We start from the raw sequence: 15,540 nt of genomic DNA, 5'->3' as shown, positions 1-15,540 counted from the left end.
GTCGAAGCTCCAGATTCTTTCTCTAACTAGAGTGAAGCATGATACTCCAAGCATAGCTCTGTTGATTCCTCTTTGGGAGATATGAGTAGAGTTCTTATTTTGTTTTCATAGGGCCCAGGTCTCTGAGGCGTATGTTAATGCAGAAAGAACAGTGGAATCGAAGAGATGTGCCCGGAGTTGGAGGTTCTTCGTCCTAGTTATTTCTTCAATGCTCTTGAAGGCATTTCACGCCACTCTCTTCCTCCTGCGCAACTCAGGTGCCAGGTCATTCGTCATGTTGAGTTCTCAACCTAGGTACACATAACTGTTGCATCAGAGATGTTAGTTCCATCGAGAGCAAATGGAGCGTCAGGAACGAGACTGTTTCTCATAAACACTGTCTTCGTGAGATTCAGCTGCAGTCTGACCTTTCCACACTCATCGTCGAAGATGGCCAGCATTTGTGCCGCTTGGCTAATGTTTTGTGTTATTAGAACGATGGTCATCAGTGAAGTGGAGGTGGTGTAGTTGCCGACTGTCTATCTTCACTTCGATTCCTTCCCATTCCAGTCATCGCATGACTTTCTCGAGGGTGGCACTGAAGAGTTTTGGTGAAATGGTATCACCCTGCTGAACCCCTCTCTTGACATGGATGATTACTTCTTTGTAGAATGGTGAGATTCTGGTAGTGAATCCATAATAGAGCTCATGGAGGATCCTGATGTATTGAGTTTGAATGCTCTGATTGGCTAGGGCTTCAATGACTGCTTCCATCTCAACAGAATCAAAGGCCTTCTTTTTTTTTAATTTTTTTAAATTTTTTTTTTAAGGCCTTCTTTAAATCAATGAACGTTAGACAGAGCAGCATCTTGAACTCCTGAGAAACCTCAATGAGCTTGGTTATTGTGTGGATATGGTCGATGGTGCTGATTCCTTTGCAGAACCCAGCTTGCTCGCATGGTTGTCCTTCATCTAGTGTTCTGCCAATCCTATTCATGGTGACTCAAGTGAACAGCTTGTAGACAACAGACAACAGGCAGATTGGGCAATAGTTGCCAATGTTGTGGATGTCTCCCTTCTTGTACAGTAGAACGGGTCTGCTGGTTTCCCACTGGGAAGGAAACTTGCATTCAGACAGGTAGTGTGTGAAGAGCAAAGCTAGTGTATTGATGAGTGCTGACGGCAGGTTCTTCAGGTGTTCAGGTCTGACCTTGTCTGGGCAGTTGCTGTTTGCTTCTTTACCAATGAAATGGCGTGTTGAATTTTGGAATGGAGAATGTTGGGAATGACATATCCATCCTGTGGAATTTGGTATGTGGGCAGGTGGACGTGACTATCAAAGAGATCCAAGAAATCATAGAAAATCATAGAAATCATAGAAATCATAGATAACCTTCTCCGTTGCCCTTCTGGAAGATGTGATAGGCCCATCAGGATGTTGGAGTGCAGTCATCTTGGTCTTTGCGAAGAACAGGTGTGCGTTGCAAATGCTTTTCCCAGCTTCTGCTGTGTTGGCCAGCACTGCTGCTCTTCTCTTTGAGGTCTTCCTTGATCGCATCTCTGCTCTGCTTTGCGAGCTCGGACATTTGCTTGCAGTTGCCTGAGGCTTGCTCCAAGCTACGTTGGTGAATGAGCTCGAGAATTTTAGAAGACAGGCATCTTTTTGTAGCTATCTCTCTCTTGGCATTCCTCACACAATCATGGAGGTGCTGAACCAGTCGATTGTATTCTTTGTCAATGTTGTCAACAATGGCATCTTTCCATGTTGCCGCAATAGTGCCAAAGAGCTCCCAGTTGGTGGATATTCTGAATGTTCTCTTCTTAAATTTTTCAGCCCTTTCTCCCTGCCTGGTGAAGTAGAATTTTGCACGTAGGAGACAGTGGTCTGATCACGTTTGGAATTTTGGGACAATAGAGACATCGGTCAGACAAAACCGTTGATTCAATATGATGTGGTCAATTTCATTGTGCAACCATCCACCGGGGGACTCCCATTTGGCTTCTGGAACTGTGAGTTACTATGGATGGTCTTGGTTGACATGATGAACTCAGATAGTCTCTCACCCTGTTCGTTCCATTCTAGGCCATGGGTCCCGATGTGGAGTTCTTCGGCTGATCTTCTCGGTCCTATCTTAGCATTAAAATCACCAACAGTGATCTTGTAGAAGGTGTGGTCTTTTTTATAGAACTTCTCCAGCTCCATGTAGAACTTCTCAATTTCTCCTTCATCATAATTGGATGTTGGTGCATAGACAATGAAGATAGAAACTGCTGGCAGTGAGCCACATCTATTCAAGTGTAATCATCTGATTCAGGTTGTTAGGCATTTGAATGAATCAATACTCATGACCAAGTTCATGTTGACAAGGATACCAACACCACCGATGCCTTCTTTTCCACTACCTCCACTACCCAGCCACCGTCACACTCTTTGCTGCTTTCCAGACTCTTAGGCTGAGACTCACGCATGAGTGAAGCCCCACAGAAGCAGGCAAGCGGAACTTTGTGACCTTGGACTCCAGGCTCAATGGGACCTGGAAACAGAGATCCTCTGCCTGCTCTCACCAATCTCTGGCAACCCAGGTGTTACACCTAGAAGCCCCACCCTGCAGGTACCAGATAAATACCTCATAGGCCGACCTCCACTACTTCCAATGCCTCCACTACCCAGCCGCCACCATGCTACAAGGCTCAAGGCTGCTTTTTGGACCATGTGGCTGCACACTTAATACCCATTTTCCAAGATTACTGCACCATATTTGACGGGGTTCAAATATGGTTTGAACCATGGGAACACCTGCAATTATGATTAGAGGCTGCCCTAAAAGCCTCTATTCCTCTCAGAGTGCCTGGCAAGCTACCAAGAGTATCCTGCCTACATAGCAGAGCCTGGCAAGCTATACATGGCATATTTGATATGCCAAAAACAGTAGATGACTATCTGTACTTTCAACACACATACGCTGGCATTGGATGCATCCATCGAGGACCTGATGGTGCAAGCGCGAAAGATCAAGTATGACATCATTTGGTCTGACTGAGACGAAAAGGCATCAACAACATCACGCCACTTTTGACACTGGATAAGACCTGTTCCTCGGAACATGTGACAAGAACTCCACATTACTTTTAAAAAAATTATGGAATATTCGTAGATAGACCATTATAAAGCTGTTCATGGTTGAATTTCAGTTATACAACGATTCAACACCCATTCCTTCACCGTGCACATTTCCTACCACCGATGTCTCCTGTTTGCCCCCCATAATCCCCCAGCACCCCACCCTATCCCCACTTTTCTTCTCTCTCTCTCTCTCTCTGTGCTGTTCCTTTTGTACATAATGGTTTGCAGTACAGGTACTAAGAGGTCAATTGTATTTGTTCAGGGAATTTAGTATTTTTATCAGGAAAGTAAGTCGGAGTCTGGAGTAGCTTTTTCACTGGGTGGTAGCTTTAGGGTGTGGATGTGACTGCCGAGGCTTCCAGAAGTATAGGAAGGTGTGTGTATGTGGGGGTGGGGGGAGGTAGCCCATCCCGACTTTAAGAAAGTCTGGATATTTCAGTCACAAAACTCACATACCTGAATTTTCAGCAGATTATATCTAGGTGAGGTCTGTCCTAAGACAATGGAGTACAACCTGGGTCATGGTGAAGATTTTGGATTGTGGAAGCAAGAGGATTCTGGGGGCTCTGCTTGGGGGGCACTCAGATTAACCCACCTACCTCCGATTTACCTTGGTCTATTCAGACTTGCTCGGGTTCAAGATTAGCTGTTAATTTTGATTCTTTTGAGATTTATTTATGGATTTCTGAAGTTAGGCCAATCAATGAGCTTGTAAAACTGAGGAGGAGGTGATTTGTGGGCATGGCTCCCACATACCTAACTTTTGGCTATTTAATTTCTTGGTAAACTTAGTTTTGAGCTGTTGGAATACATCCAGAAACACAGAAGCAATTTTGGAGTATCAGGAAACCTTAAAGACATTATCAGGCTGCTGATGCATTTGCCCAATGGGTATAGGTTGATCTGCTGATGGCACCTCACCCCTGTACCTCCAGTTCTGTCCATGTTGTAATGAAGGCAAAATTTCATTCTTCATAGCTCAATAGTGTTTTTTGTGTCTATAAACCAGTTTCTAGTTCTGCTCTTTAGTAGTTGCTTGACTTCAGGAATTCTTAAAGATCTCAGAGAGGGATTGAGGATTGATATCACTAAATGAGTGATATCCACAGTGGATGGAAGGAAGCATGGTAGAGAGAAAACCAAAGTCTGTGCACAGAACTTCCTAAAACTTTGGTTTTTCTTTATCTGGCATTGTCTACCTGCTTGAGGACTACATATGGAACCAAAATTTTTCCAGAGAAATACATTTTACCTTCTCTTTTTAAAATTTCCTTTCTTGATTTCTGTCTACCTGTTCTAATTTTTTCAGTTAAGTGTAAAAATTGTAATGAACTTTGTTCAGATCAGAGCTGAAAAGTATCTGTGGGAAAGTGATGCGTGCCTTATCATGCTTACTCAGGACACTGAGATGAGTTGTAAAGATAACAGCAACAGAATCATTATAATAATAATGAATAATGTAGGAAATGAGGTGTGTGAAAATGCAATGAGTTCTGATGATGAGAACATGCTTTTTTAATGCTAACTTCACTGTCTAAAAGCTTACTATTCTAAATATTTTGTATAGTGATCTAATATAAATTCATATTAGTGTTTATCTGGAGGGACCTGGGGCCATGACTTATGGCATTCAGGGGATACTCGTTGTTCTGTTCTTGGGGGTATCTCCTAAGAGTGCTTAGGGAGCTACATGATATCAGCTCAATGCAAGGCAAGCATGTTAACCCCTGTAATATCTCCCTGACTCCAATTAACTCTGACTCTTTCATACTTATGACTATCATAGCCATGCATCTGTAGCTAGTTTCTGTTTAGCTATAGTGAATTATAAAGATAGGTAGGATGAAGAGTTTAAAAGCTTATAAAGCTCTAGTAAGGAGATTACATGGGAGTCAAAGGTGCATACTTTGCTTCATCTTCAATCCTTAGCATTCAGGACTCCCCAGGACCATGGGGTGATTCCTGGCATACCCTGGTGCAGAGAAGAATAAACTGCAGGGAAGAGTGCTAAGCCATCTGACTGTGCAGGTCAAGTATCATAGGTCCTCTTGAGCACTCCTTAGGAGTCTCTCCCTACCAGAAGAGAGACTATCTTAGAAAACACAATAATTATAATGTAAAATATTACTTGAGTGCAGAAATCGTTTTCATGTTCTCATAAAGGTTTTTAATGAGGTTGGCAATAAAATTTGTTTTTGTTTACTCTTATTTTATTTGGGGGAGGGTTGGGTCACACCCCCACTGGTGCTCAGGATCCATTCCAGGCTCTGTGCTCAGGATTGACCAGTTGTGTACTCAAGTGAGTATATGCAGGGCCAGGGATCTTGTGCCATTTAACTCTAAAATTATATACTGGGCTGGAGCGATAGCACAGCGGTAGGGCATTTGCCTTGCACGCAGCCAACATGGCCGACCCAAGTTTGATTCCTCTGCCCCTCTCAGAGAGCCTGGCAAGCTACCGAGAGTATCTTGGCCGCACGGCAGAGCCTGGCAAGCTCCCCGTGACGTATTCGATATGCCAGACACAGTAACAACAAAGTCTCCAATGGAGACGTTACTGGGCCCGCTCTAGCAAATCGATGATCAACGGGAGGGCCTTTACCTTACCTTTACCTTATAACACTATGTACCTGTAGGAGAACATTTCCCCCAGAATTCTTATTTTAGCAGGGATAGGCATTGGGGAAGGGAATTGTGGGAAGTCTTGGGTTACCTGAGGTTCTGGAGCTGTTCCCATATCTGTGCTCAGGGGACAGAGTGGTATTTGGCATTGAATAGGGTTGACTGCATGCAAGGCAGGTGCCTTTATCCCAGTACTGTCTCTCCAGTCCCTACAGGAGTCTTGTGAATTAGGAAATTAGGTTTTGTATTCAGTTATGTTTGGGAAATATTTGGGTGTTTTTTATAGTTAAAAAATATTCAGATATCTTACTAAAGTGTTAGAGATTCAAGGCTAAGGAATTGTATGTGTTATTACCAAATGTGATTGTCCATCTTTGAATTCCCAAGGCACACCACAGGGCACCTTCTTTAAAAAAACTCAAGAATGACCCCTTAACTCAAGAAACATGTCTCAAAGAAATACCTAGCTTACAGAAAAAAAAATTAGTCGTCCTGTTTTCACAGAGAAAAGATTTTATTTGTTTTTTTCCAAGAAGGTATTAACACTTCATATTAATACCAATATTTCCTAATAGCTAGCTTTGAAAGAACAGTGTAGGGGCCTGAGAGATAGTACAGCAGGTAGGATGCTTGCCTTGCACAAGACAGACCTGGATTTGATCCCTGGCATTCCATATGGTTCCATGAGCCCTGCCAGGAGTGATCCCTGAGTAAAGATCCAAGGGTAAGCCTTGAGCAGTGCAGTTTGTGGTCTTAAACAACAACAAATGACAGAAGAGAAAAAAAACACCCAAACTAAAAATGACCAATGTATATTAGCTGTAGTATGAAATAATTATAAAAATCCAGAAAATCAGCAAGACTTACAAGAATCAATACCAAGTGATGAGGCAAAAATACAAGAAGTGGTCATTACAGAATATTACGGGACAGAATAATCGTACAGAGGTTCAGAGTATCACTGTGCTCAAAGAGAAGCTGTATATATTAAGTTTACAATCTTTCTGTAAGAGGACATTTTGTTTTAAGGTTTGATGAAAAAGTGATTTAAAAAAATTTTAGTTTAAACCTTTAATTTTGCTGGTAAATGCCATTTTGCCTATTTTTTAAAAGAGATCTGGAAAATTATTTTACACAAACCATCACATTCCCTAACAGAGAAGATGTAGCCATGACGTGGTAGAGAGGCATGACAATCAGGAAACCAGGTTCACCAGTCAATGATATTACATTCGATACAGATTTTTCCATTTTTTTAAAACTACCTTTTCTCCAATGTAAAAGAGGGACACTTTTTCTCTGGTGTAAAAGAGTCATTTCACAGGATTATTGTGGAAACAAAATGAGACAAATATATGTAATTTCCATCACTTGCCTAGAAAAAGAAATCTAAAAAACAAGTTCTTTAAGATAATTTACTATTGTTATCCCAAGTCTAAAAAACGTCTCTGAGACATTTAATTTTCCGAAACTTCATGTGATGACTTGGCAATTTTTGAGTCTAATAAAAAGAAAACTAGTGTCTCTGAAAGAGGGTACAGAGGTTAAGGTGCTTGTCTAGCAGTTCCATGGCACTGTCTGTAGGTCCCCCAAATGCTTTCAGGGTCCACTTCTGGGCACAGAGCCAGGAATGGTCCCTGTGCGTTTCCAGGTATGATCCCCAAACAAAAAATCTGAGCAAGGTCAATGAATGTAGTAACTACTTGGTGATTTTTGAGAAACCAATCTCCTGGGTGCTGAGTAGGAGGCCAGATGCAGGGAGGTGATTACCACAAGAATTCCTTACAGGAGCAGACTGAACAAACCGAAGTGAGAGAGGATTTAAGTCATCTGGGTATTATGCAAGGAACTTTTTCTTATTTCATATTGGGAGAAGATGACATCCTTAAACTTCTTGAAGGTCAGCAAGACTAAAGAAGAAGACAGCAGGAAAAATACAGGTTTAAGAATAGATCTGTTTCAAGTCCAATGTCACCTTGGACATAATCCTCAATCTCTCAAGTACCTCTAAATACCAGCTGCTAACACCTGCCTCATCTTCTGTGTGACTTAGGGTAGAAATCATTTTAAATAAATCTGGTGAAAAAGAAACTCATTGAAAATTAGAGTGTTTTGTCATACAAAATAAGGAGAAAGTAATTTTTTTAGAAGATGGTGTTTTTGTGTTGAAGACACTTAACTTTAGGACTGGTGAGATGAAAATTCCCTTTGCCTGTTTATGAAGGGTAAATCTGACTCTGAGAGAAGGCTTTATTGGACTGAATTGAATTGACACAGCGCTAACGACGTGACAAATGCACTTTTAGATTACAAGGCAAATCGCTCCCCTCCATTGTAAGCTAAGAGTCCTTCTTGGGTTCTCTTTGGACATTCTACAGTGGTTCTTGTTTTCATTACCAACCCACTGCTGTGCGGCTTGTCAGTTCTGTGTTCTTCAACTCACACAGTTTAACTATATCTCTCAGCAATTTCCTGCCTGAAAAAATTGCTTGCTTTTTGTTTTCATCGAGGTAAAACGATATTCACTTTAGGCCCATTTACACAAGGAGGGAAAAAGACTGTTTAGAAATCTGGCATCAAATATGGATTTCACAAACTCTGTGGTGTTTTGAACACTAGGTAGCAAGAGTCGAGGGTTTCATTTTCTTTATTGTGACTAGTTGGACTATAAAAGAGCTTCTAGAATTTGTACCTTAAGTGTAACCCTTTGGATCAAGGATGTAGCCTCAGGGGTAGGTCATATGTTGATGCCTTTTTTCTATCCCTCACTTGCCAGGACCCCAGCACCACCATGAGCACTTCTGGGTCTTGGATTTTGCTGTTTGTGCTCTTATAATTAAATTTAAAAAATAAACTTAAGATATATATTATATATTAATATAATATATGTAATATATATCCATTGAATTCTTATTTTAGCTTATTATTCAACTTCCCAATTTATTTTTGACACAGTTTATTTTACCTAGGGCCAAGTTTTTTTTTTTTTTAAAAAAAGGCAATGATATTTTTCCCCAAGAAATATAAACTCAACCAGGATGTAAGCACCTTAAAAAGGAAAAATCCACAAAGTTTCTTAATGTTTGTTTTCTGAGATTTACTCTTCAACCAGGTACCATGTCAGACTGAGGAGAGGTTGAATAGGCATGCATTTGTTCGTATTTAATTGGAAAATAATCGTGTAGACTGATGTTTGGGTGGAATTGTGTATTAAATCTAGTAGTGGCACGGAAGAGTGTTAGGGAAAACTCTGCATGCTGGATTGGTGATGGCCAGGAGTGTGTTAAAAGGAGCCAATGAGAGCGTTGCACACACTGCTCGCCAGATGGGAAGCTCTGAACAGTTGGTAACTGCTGCTATCCATGTAAGTGCGGGAGAGCGTCAGGTAGGGCCCACTGACAGTAAAATCAGGCCCTGTAAACCTGGTCTCTGTTACTCCACCTTGGCTAGAAGCTCCAATCCGTGAATGCTTTCTTTAAGAATGTGAATGTTTCTAGCAGCTTAAAGAATGGCCAAGGCATCCTGATACATGGTCTAGAGAGAAGAGTTTACTATGCTAGGGAGATGGCAGGGGACACAGGAACAGGGCTTAAGGTGGGGTGAGAGTGAGGGTACTGACACTGGGGAAGGGTGTGGTATTAGAACACTGTATATGTGAAACCCTGTTATTGACAGTATTATAAATCATGGTGACTAAAATAAAAATTATAAAAAATAATGCGTAGAGATATCTCAATTTTATTTTATATTTATGTACCATAATTTATTCAAATAGCCTACGGAAAGACATTTAGGTGGTTTCATTATTTTTTTCCCTTTAGAAATAAGATGTAATACATATCCTTTTCAATATTATCTGAATTGTACTCAATTTCCCCCAAATAATGAAAACCTATTGAGATACTGAAAATTACATACACATCATTAAAAAAAAGGCTATTATATTGTCAGAATTGTGCAAAGCAAAGCAATGTATATAATCCTACTGGGCATTCTTACTTAAAGAGATAATATTTAAGAGAAATCAAACAGAAAGCGAAAGAAGAGAAAGGGACAAGCCCCCTCCAGCTCATTCAGAGTCCTAGGGGGATTAGGTACTCCGACTAGGTGACATTTCTGGGCACCTGGAATATGAAAATTGAGCTAAGAGTGATTTAATCTTTACCTAGTTATATCAAAATCCTGAGAACTATATTACATATAGTTTTAGCATGAAGAATAAAAGTAATTTAACCCCACTTGATTCAAAACCACCCTTTAGACTGGAATAATGTAGATGTGGGACATTGAGTTGAATTGGTAATGGAAAATGCCCCCAGGGTTATAGAAGTTGGTTAGCTGCACATTCCAGCTTAACATCCCCATGGAATGACTTTTTCATCCTTGTACATCATGGCGCATATTTTATCTGTAATATTATCTTAATTATTAGAGTCTGTCTTAAGAATGATAAATGTTCAGGGGGTGGGGATGTGGCTTAGCCTTGCGTGTTTGAGGACTTGGATTCTATCCCTGACACCATAAAAAATAGTGATTTATGTTCCTATCTTTTTAATTCTACTGGGTCTTTAGTTCCAAGAGGGCAGAGATTCCCTGTCCTCTGTGTTTTGAACCAACAATGACTTGAGTAAGTACTGTATAGGAATAATTAATTCAGGTACTCAAAGGATTTAGGGAGTGAAGAGTTTCAAATTTTGTGGTAGAATTAGAATATAACTAGATTCTTATTTTTATTTGTCTGTTTTGGGCTGGTATGAGACAGTGCTCAGGGGTTATTCTTGAGTCTGTGCTCAGGAATGATCCCTGGCTGTCTTTACAGTATTGTATATGGTGCCAGGAATTTGAAACGAGGCTTATAACCTCCATAGCCTCATGCAAGGCAGATGCCTTACCTCCCAAACTATCTCTCTGGCCTTAAGTACTGATATTTTTAAACAACAATATTGAAAAGGTTAATGGCCCATTATTACATAAAAACAAATGGACCTTATCTTTATCTATTTTTTTCTTTCTTCATGTGGCTAGTTTACTGATATGCACCAGCAACAACATACAAAGGATGAGATGAATAGAATGGAAGCAGGATTTTCTCTAGTAACTAACGATAATGAAATTTTATTTTTTGCGTCCTCAGAAGGAAAAATAATCCAACTGAGGCTTGAGTTTTTGTGTTTTATGTATTTTTTCTTTATCTAATATATTGTTATGAAGCCTCTGAGAGAGGTCTTTGAGTCCAATTTATTAATAGTTCATTGGAGTTTATATGTATAATATAAAACAATAGTCAATTATAATTTTCAGATTTTTGGTTATTGAACAAGTTTATTTCAATATTTAGCAAATAGGTTCAGTTATTTGCTAAATAGCCATATTCTAATTACTCTGAAATAGAATAGAATTTCTCTTTGGAACAAAGAGAATGAAACCCAATAAGAATTACTTAGAATTTAAAATATATATAAAATTCTGTTCCCTTCACAACCTTTCCTAATAATAAAATATGAGGGACTTGTCAAAGATTCCCCTTTGCACTATGAGCAATTTTTGCTTCTAAGTGAATGTGGGGAAAAAAGAAAATTCTACTTTGAGAAAGATAACCTTTAGAAAGTTTTGAGAGTCCCTTGGAAAAATTATCTCCTGCATTAAAAATTTTAGGTAATTTATTATTGTCATCCCTGCCCACTTTCAAGTAATGTTTAAACAAAGAGGGAAAAATCTTCCTCCTCTTTCTCCTATGTGTATTGAAATAGTTATATTATAAAATTAAAATCCAAGCTGGATATTTGTGTGGACTGCTTGTCTGTTCCTGAGAATGTGGTGAGGGAGTTAATAGAAAAGACATACTGCAGAAGAAAAAGAATATTGAGAAGAATGTGGACATTGATTCCAAGGTTTTGACATAGAAAATCTATTTTAGAAAAATTGTGAAGAATGCTGCTGTCAATACTGCTTTTTCTAATCTCCTGACTTTTAAATGCAAAGATTTATTGTAGAAAAATCCCTTTTCTGAAAAATGTCTTTCCTGATTCATTTTGGTACATTGTTAATTTTATAGTTCGTTTAAGATAGAACATCTTTCTAACTTGGTTACTCCCTGTATTTGTTTCCCAATTGTTGAATCAAGAAATAAACAAAGAAATAATAAAGATTAAGAATAAATAACTTAAAATAAAGGAAATGGGTTCTTTTTGGGGAGGGAGGTGGGCTGTGGGAGGCCATACCCAGTGGTGCTCAGGGATTATTCCTGGTTCTGTACTCAGGAGTGACCTGTGGCATTACTTATGGGACTCAGGATTCAACTGGGATTGGCAGGATACAAAACAAACCCCTTAATCCCTATAATATCTCTGGCCTGGAAAAGGGTTCTTTCAGTATGTTCTTTACTTGGCAGCACATGCTCAAATGAACATCTCCAGACATTGACCCTCAAGAAAGTGATGTCACTGTCACTGTCACTGTCCTCCTATTGTTCATCGTTTTGCTTGAGCGGGCCCAGTAACGTCTCCATTTTGAGACTTGTTGTTACTGTGTTTGGCATATTGAATAGGTCATGTGTAGCTTGGATGTGAGGGCGATCTGACTGCGACATCTGTCACCCCATTGATCGCCAGGGTTCATTCAGCTGATCTGGCTGGCTAGACAGGTGTCCCCTTCCTCCCTCACCGCTCCATGTGCATTCCTCTCGAGGCTGCATGCTTGGTCGAAGAGGACAGCCTTCCCTGAATAGAGATGGACCCGTCGAGGGTTATATCAGTAGCTGCGCTCCCCTGCTAGAACCTCCAAACAAGCTCTCAAGAAAGTGATGGAGAAATAAAAAACAAGTACTATAGCTAAGCAATTTTGTATTGTTGAGCAGTATCTTTACATTTCCTCAACTCCTCTGCCTCTACAACCCCTTTGATCCTATAGAATTCTACTAGTTTTACCTTTTAAAAAATTCCTTCATTGGGGTGGGAAAGATAGTACAGTGGTTAAGGAGTTTGCCTTGCAAGTACCTGTTCTGGGTTTGATTCCTGGCATCGCATTTTGTCTTCTGAGCTCAGCAGGAGGGATCCCTGAATGAAGAGCCAAGACTAAGCCCTGAGTGATGCTGGGTGTGCCTCTTCCCCCAAAAGTCTCCTGTAAAAGTGAGATCATAGAGCACATTTTAAAAATCTGGTTAATTTCATATGCAATAATAGCCTCAAGTTGTTGCTTTGCTTACGGGAGGGTTTCTTTCCTTTTAAAGTTAAATTCTTTCCCACTATCCTTGTCATTGTGAGGTTGTGTCTATGAATACATGTATCACACTTCTGACTATAAAATAAATAAGATAACTAAATATATTATGAGCTGTTAACCTTAATAAATTTAATATTAAAAACATGTGACTGTTAATATTGCTTGAGGAATCTCATGACCAATAACACTAATGGAAATAGTAGCTCATCATTTGATTCGGTCATTTTTTTAAAACTTTTTTTATTAGTGAGACACCATGAGGTACAGTTGTATACTTACAAATTTTGTGCTTGGGTTTCAATTATACAATGACCAAATACCCATCCCTACACCAGTGCCCATTTCCCAGCACCATGGATCCCAGTATCCCTCCCACCCCCCATTCCCCCATTCCACCCTGCCTCTGTGGCAGAACTAATCTCTGTTCTCTCTCCCCTTTTGGGTGTTATGGTTTGCAAAAGAGGCATTGAGTGGCAATCATGTTTGGTCCATAGTCTACTTTCAGCATACTTCTCCCATCCTGGGAGGATCCTCCCAACTTCCTTTATTTGGTGCTCCTTTCTCTATCTGAGCTCCCTGTTCCCCTAGCATGTGTGGCTGGAATCCAAGCCATGGAGCAAAATTCCTGGTACTAATCTCGGCCACTCTTGAGTGTTAGTCTCCTATTTTGTTACATTATGTTCCCCAGATGTGATTCGGTCATTTTGAATGTCAGTCAGTGGTGGGACATGTAGCAGGTCAGTGGAGGTTGGTTTTCAAATAGTTGTCAGGAGGTGCTGGGCTCCGGATACACCTTCAGGGCCAATAAGGAAGAATAACTTGAGACTAATTGGGACACCTGGTCCTCTGCCAAGTTTGAATTAGAACAAATACCACATTTATCTGTTTTGTATATTGGGTTTCTGAAAAAGACTTCCTTGGCAAAAACTTTTTCCTTTTCCTTTCATATGGAGGATATTAAAAATCATACAATCTAGATACACTGCTATACTTTCTTTATTGCTTCTCTCAATAAAAATTTACCCACAAGTAAGACTCAAATGAAAATGGACGCCAATACAAAATTAGCACCAGAATCACTATAATGATCCATAATTGCTATAGTTATTAGTGGCATATCATTAATTATGGCTCACTAAGGGATGTGGCAGAGGAAAAATAAATTGCAGGTTATGTCTAATTCTTTCTACTTGCAGTTTCAACTGTTTCTTCCAATTTTAGAAAACAGATAGGAAATCAAGTGAGTGAGAGAACCATACTATTCAAGAGGAATAGCCTTGAATCTATTTTAATTTATAAAAGAAAGTAAATCATTTGTTTGATCGACACTCTAATTACTACTATTGAAATTATCTCAACAGTTCTCATTACTAATGACATCATACTGGTTGAAGATTTTCTATGGTTAGGATCTCAGAGCAGGAAATAATTGCATTGATTTTCAAAATATAAAATTTTGGCATTGCAAGGCATACATTCTAAATTTTTGAAATATAACAGCTCTTTTCTCTTTTACTCTAATTTTGACCAAATATAGTTTATGTTTCCATAGAGTACCCATCCTTGGAGTTTATCTAGTCATTCAGCCTCTCAGAATTGGTGTCTCAATGCCACTAAAGTCCCCTCTGACTAGTACAGTAGAAACAAAGGGTAGGAGGATTGGTCCATTGTTGGAAGCCTGTGTCAAGTGTTGGGGAAGAAGGCAGTTGGGATAGAGAAGGGACCGCTATGACAAAAATAGTTGGAAATGATCATTCTGGATAAGAACTGCAAGCTGAAAGTAGGTAAAGGAACAAACATGATAACCTCTCAGTACCTGTATTGCCAACCATAATGCCCGAAAGAGGGGTGGGGGGCAAGGGAGGTAGAGAGAGAGACAGAGAGAGACAGAGACAGAAACCTTCCATGGAGCCATATTGACAAGCTGACAATGACAAACCTGGGGGTAAGAGGTGGTGGGAGGGGAATAGGGGACACTGGTGGTGGGATGGGTGTTGGATCATTGTATGACTGAAATCTGGTCATGAACAGCTTTGTAACTGTGTATCTCACATGATTCTATTAAAAAAAAGGTCTCCTCTGAATGATTTCCACAAGCAAGTGGATCTTCATGTGCTATAGTGAAAGGAAGGAGGTGTAACTCAGAGAGCCTGTCTGGCTTAAGAAAGGAGTAAGTCTTGATGAATGAATGAAATGAAACCAAACAACTTGTTTGCACTCACAAATTTCAACAAGTAGAGTTGTGAGAAATTCAGATATGTGCTTGTCAGAGATATATACTAAACTTGGGAAAGTGGCAACAGCTTGAACCTAAGACAATATTAGATTATCTGGAAAATCAGTAAGGGCTGAGAGAGAAAGGGAAGAAGAGCAAATGATGATTCACCTAAATACAGTATTGGTTTTTCACTTGCAAAGAATTTGCATTTTACACTTGAGGAAACTGACTTTACAATGATCAAAATATATATTCCAATAGAACTCTGACACTGTAAACAGCTTAGATTCCAAACTCAAATTCCATTAGCAACCCTTTCTAGACTCCAACCCACAACCTGTACAACAAACGTCACAGAGCATGAAGACTTGGCAAA

The 15,540-nt window shown here is 39.7% G+C and overlaps 1 long non-coding RNA gene across 1 annotated transcript in view; it reads right to left on the bottom strand.

Moving 5' to 3' along the window:
• LOC130020152 (uncharacterized) overlaps positions 1–15,540 on the bottom strand; it is a 67,595-nt gene that overhangs the window by 8,314 nt on the left and 43,741 nt on the right. Inside the window, exon 2 of the long non-coding RNA XR_008791954.1 lies at positions 12,721–12,844. This is a non-coding gene — a long non-coding RNA (uncharacterized LOC130020152). The remainder of the gene's footprint in view (positions 1–12,720; positions 12,845–15,540) is intronic.

Source organism: Sorex fumeus, unplaced genomic scaffold (genome assembly GCF_029834395.1).
Source record: "Sorex fumeus unplaced genomic scaffold, SorFum_2.1 ptg000010l, whole genome shotgun sequence".
Classification (NCBI taxonomy): Eukaryota; Metazoa; Chordata; class Mammalia; order Eulipotyphla; family Soricidae; genus Sorex; species Sorex fumeus.
Note: the sequence above shows the minus strand (reverse complement) of the source record. Positions and strands in the feature narration are given on the sequence as shown.